This window comes from Portunus trituberculatus, chromosome 21 (assembly GCF_017591435.1).
Source record: "Portunus trituberculatus isolate SZX2019 chromosome 21, ASM1759143v1, whole genome shotgun sequence".
NCBI lineage: Eukaryota > Metazoa > Arthropoda > Malacostraca > Decapoda > Portunidae > Portunus > Portunus trituberculatus.
Window position 1 is genome coordinate 2,949,839 of NC_059275.1, and position 4,857 is coordinate 2,954,695.

Below are 4,857 nucleotides of genomic sequence, written 5' to 3' on the forward strand. Positions count from 1 at the left end.
TTCCTCAGTGACTTATCCTTCATAGTTCTACCTCATGCCCTTCGCTTTGCCCCACTCTGTCTTACCCTCGATCTTCTTCCTTCTATTTCCTTTTTCACAGGTTTCTTCATAGTTCTCCCACATGTCCCTCGCTTTGCCCCATTCTGTCTTACCCTCGATCTTCTTCCTTCTATTTCCTTTTTAACAGGTTTCTTCAAAGTTCTCCCGCATCCCCTCCCTCTGTCCCACTGTTTTCCTCCTCGATTTTCTTCCCCCCATTAGTTTCCTCTGTAAGTTCCTGTAATCGGCTCCTAATCATCACTTCTTACGAGACCAATCCATCTTATTTTATTTTTCATCTTGTTCTCGCTTCCGTTATGCATTCTACTCAAGAGAAAAAAATAAAAGACCAAATGGTTTCCCCGTATGTGCGTCAAAGAAAGCCTTTTTACGTGGAAGTTGGATTCTGGTTTGTGGCAAAAGAAGAAGAAGAAGAAGAAGAAGAAGAAGAAGAAGAAGAAGAAGAAGAAGAAGAAGAAGAAGAAGAAGAAGAAGAACAAGAAGAACAAGAACAAGAACAAGAAGAAGAAGAAGAAGAAGAAGAAGAAGAAGAAGAAGAAGAAGAAGAAGAAAGAAGAAGAAGAAGCCCAATGAAGGTGCTAATCTTTGAAGAGTACTATCAGAGAAAGATGTCTGAATATGGAAAAATGTCTTGAAACCTCCACAAGAAGTCCACGATAGGAGGAAATACAGATGCAGGCAAGGAGTTCCATAAGTTGATCTTGATGCAGGTGGCGAGCTTCACGTGAAAGGAGGCACAGAACACATGACGTTATTCTTAAACACTTTTGCGCCACACTTCCACTACTTCCAAAAGACTCGCAGTTGAAATTGTAAGGGGGTTGTTAAGTTACAATTTTACGATTCTAGTGACAGACCAACAAGATTTCTACACTAGCAATATGAGAAATAGTCTTGTGAACCTGGCCAATAATCTCTGTGGCCTTTGTAAATAGTCGTGGTGAAATAGGGAAAAATTTCAGTATATATTTAAATGAGAGACAATCCACTGTGGCCACGAGGGGAGAGAATAAAAAGAAAAAAAGTAAAGATTATCCTATTTTTTTCCCCCATTTACAAAAGCACCAATTAATTTTCCAGTACGGTTTGTTTCCACTGGGTCATGTACACGTACGAGTTTTGTTATATTTCCACGGAAGAAAATTTACTTCCTTATTTTTCTCTTAGTGAAGACTGGCCAAGGAAGAAAAGAATGGGTGGAAAGATGTTCGCCTTTAACACTGTCCCCAAGAAGACAAGAAAATCAAGAGAAAGGCCAATTTAGTTTCTGAAAGTGGAGGAGGAGGAGGAGGAGGAGGAGGAGGAGGAGGAGGAGGAGGAGGAGGAGGAGGAGGAGGAGGAGGAGGAGGAGGAGGAATAAAGAATCAACACATAAATAAAGATACAGAATGAAATAAGAAGACAATCAGTAATAACCATCCCCTCTAAAAAAGAAAAAGAAAAAAGAAAAGGAAAAAAAAAAACTAAAAATATAAGAAAAAAATGGGAAAAAAGTAGAAACAAAAGTTGAAAGGCACTTCTTTTTACCCACCCGAAAAAATAAAACACAAAAAAACCTACTTCTTCCTTCTTCCCTATCTTCACATGTCTTCAATCAAATCTTCACCAGCAACACCGCAAATAAATACGATTCTTTCTTTCTTGTATCAATCTACTCCCCCTTTTCTCAGTTTGTGTTGACTCACACCAATACACCAGAAAATTACGACTCTCTCTCTCTCTCTTACTGTCTTCCAACTCCTGCTGCATGCATCAATCAATCTGTTCTGAGTGTGCACAGAGATTCACAGCAACACAGCAGCGGCACAAGAGTCACCACAGCACACTACGTTATGAATGATTACTCAACTATACTTGTCCTTTCGCACACACACACACACACACACACACACACACACACACACACACACACACATACGACAATCACTTTACAAACACAACATTGCCTTGACAAACCTTCACATAGCATTCCTTTTTACAAATATACAGCACTATCTACACACACACACACACACACACACACACACACACACACACACACACACACACACCATTACTTTCACGAGCACATTACCTTTACAAACACACACATCAAGAAAACAGCCAAACACGCACCATCTCCTTTCCAACATCCAAACACACACAACACGACACTTACAACACACCACATCACCACCACCACATCCACACACACAACATTAGTACGTCGCCACAACACAGAGAAGAGAGCTAAACAGTAAGGAGAGAGAGAGAGAGAGAGAGAAATAAAGAGAGATGAGATAGATAACATAACAGCATTTTGAGTAATCATATCAACTTAAAAACACGATACATACATAACGCACTCAGTATAGTATAAATCAAGTGCATACTTTTGCTTCACACACACACACACACACACACACACACACACACACACTTACCGCTCACGATGCTCTCTCCTTACGCTGCGCCAGATTTCGAAAGAGACGAGACCGAGATTGAGACGAGACGAGACGAGACGAGACCACACAAACCAAGACAGACAGAAGGACGGACGGACGGACTTAGCTGCGTGTGATGCTCGGACAAAAAATTCAGAGATGGACTTAAACAGAAAAACAATCTTCCAATCTGATTTCTCTCTCTTTCTGTCAGTTTTTCTCTTGTGTTTCAGCGCGTGGAGAGTTCAATAGATTCACTAGCGGTTCAGTAAGAGTGTTCCAGCAGCAGGAGTCACCACCGCGGCAGCCTGCGCAGAGCCGCCACACACGGTACAGAGCACATTTCATTTGACGAAAATTCCCTTCTAATAACGTTACGCTTCTACCTACCGCATTACCGCCGCCACGTTACCACCTCGCTTCACACAAACCCACGCGCAAAAACAAACTTCTCCCTTCAAAACAACGACTTTTTAACAACCTCCAAGCAACAGTAGCCTCTAACAAGCAATCCGTGTGCAGGTTAAGCCAGTCAGCACCTCAAATAAGCACGGAATTCAATATTAAGCTTAGAAATCAGCACCAGGCATCGTTCACTCCCCGCCTCCTATTGGGTGGAGCTTGGTGACGTGACGGGGGAGGCGGGCGGGGATTGGCTGGCGGGGCGGAAGAGTAAGGTACGCGTGGTTAATGAAGTAAGTTGGTTGGAAAGTTGTCACGAGCGCTGAGTGTTGCTCCATTTGGTGATTTCCACATTCCTGCTTCCACGGGCGGCGGCGGAGAGGGAGGGGAAGAGGCACGCGAGAACTGGCTACCGACTGAGAGAGAGAGAGAGAGAGAGAGAGAGAGAGAGAGACGCATCCAACTTTTTGCAAGATAGTGGATAATTATTTTAAGTTAGTTAATTTGTTAGATAGGCAGATATAATATAATTAGAGTGTTACATTAAGTTAGTAGTAGTAGTAGTAGTAGTTATAACAGCAACAGCCAATCACCATCACCACAACCACCATCACCATTATCACTGTAAACACAAAGAAAACGTAATACTGTCGAGACCAAACCAGCTACACACACACACACACACACACACACACAGAGTCACGGTTCATAATCACCACCATCACCACCGCCATCAATAAATCGCCCTCCTTAAAAGCACCAAGTCCATTTTGCTCCGTTCTTTTACCTTTTTGAGAGAGAGAGAGAGAGAGAGAGAGAGAGAGAGAGAGAGAGAGAGAGAGAGAGAGAGAGAATCAGTTCATAGCCTTCATTTTCGTTCTCCGGGAAAATAAAGAATGATATAATAGCGAATCAGTGAACCAAGTGATGAAGATGAATAAAAGATGCATAGAAGTAACGGTGAATTAAGAAGGAGGAGGAGGAGGAGGAGGAGGAGGAGGAGGAGGAGGAGGAGGAGGAGGAGGAGGAGGAGGAGGAGGAAAGGAAGGTACAAAGATGGAGGTAGTAATGGTTGTGAAGGAGGCAGAGAAGGTGATGGAGGAGCTGAAGAGGAAGAGGATGAGGAAGAGGTGGAAGAGAGGAGGAGGAGTGAAAGAAGAAAAAATAAAACAAGAAATTGGAAAGATACGAAAGAAAAGGAAGAGAAAAAGAAGGAAGACAATGAAAGAAAGATCACGGGAAGATGAAAATACGATAAAGAAAAGAAAAAAACATGAATGGATATAAAGACGAAAATTAAAGAAAGGAAAAAGGAAGAACAAAACAACAGGCACGCTACACTGCACTCATACACACTCGCAAAGACAAGGGATAGAAAGGACGAAGGCATCCTCCCCACCCACTGCTCCCTACCAACTGAAACTGGCAGGAAATGAATAAAAAGAATGATACAAGAAACTAAAAAAAAAAAAACGAAAAGAATGTAACAGAACTCAGGCAAAGATTTTTTATAGCAAAGATACAAAAAAAAAAAAAAAAAAACAGGAATCTTGGACTTCTAATGGCTGGTAAACTGGAATGGGAGAGAGGAGACGAAGGAAGGAAGGAAGGAAGGAAGGAAGGAAGGAAGGAGGGAGGGAGGGAGGGAGGGAGGGAGGGAGGGAAGAAAGAAGAGGGAGGGAGGGATGGAGGGAGCGAGGATGGGAAGGAAAGAGAAAGGAATACGGAGGTAAAAAGGAGGAGGAGGAGGAGGAGGAGGAGGAGGAGGAGGAGGAGGAGGAGGAGGAGGAGGAGGAGGAGGAGGAGGAATAGCAAACGAGATCAACATAAACACAAGATAAGAGAAAACAAAAAACAAAGAAACAAGACGATAAAGATCAAACTGATAACAAACGAGGAGAGAAATTACAAATAAATAAAAAAAAAGAAAATATAGAAAAGGAAAAACATGAAAAAAGAAACGGGAAAGAGA

The 4,857-nt window shown here is 42.3% G+C and overlaps 1 protein-coding gene across 1 annotated transcript in view; it reads right to left on the bottom strand.

The window, feature by feature from the left end:
• Nucleotides 1-3,032, bottom strand: part of LOC123506936 (visual system homeobox 2-like) — a 31,298-nt gene extending 28,266 nt beyond the window's left edge. The window contains exon 1 of the mRNA XM_045259358.1: nt 2,484-3,032. The gene's annotated coding sequence lies outside the window, so the exon portion shown is untranslated. The remainder of the gene's footprint in view (nt 1-2,483) is intronic.
• Between the last annotated feature and the right edge of the window lie 1,825 nt (nt 3,033-4,857).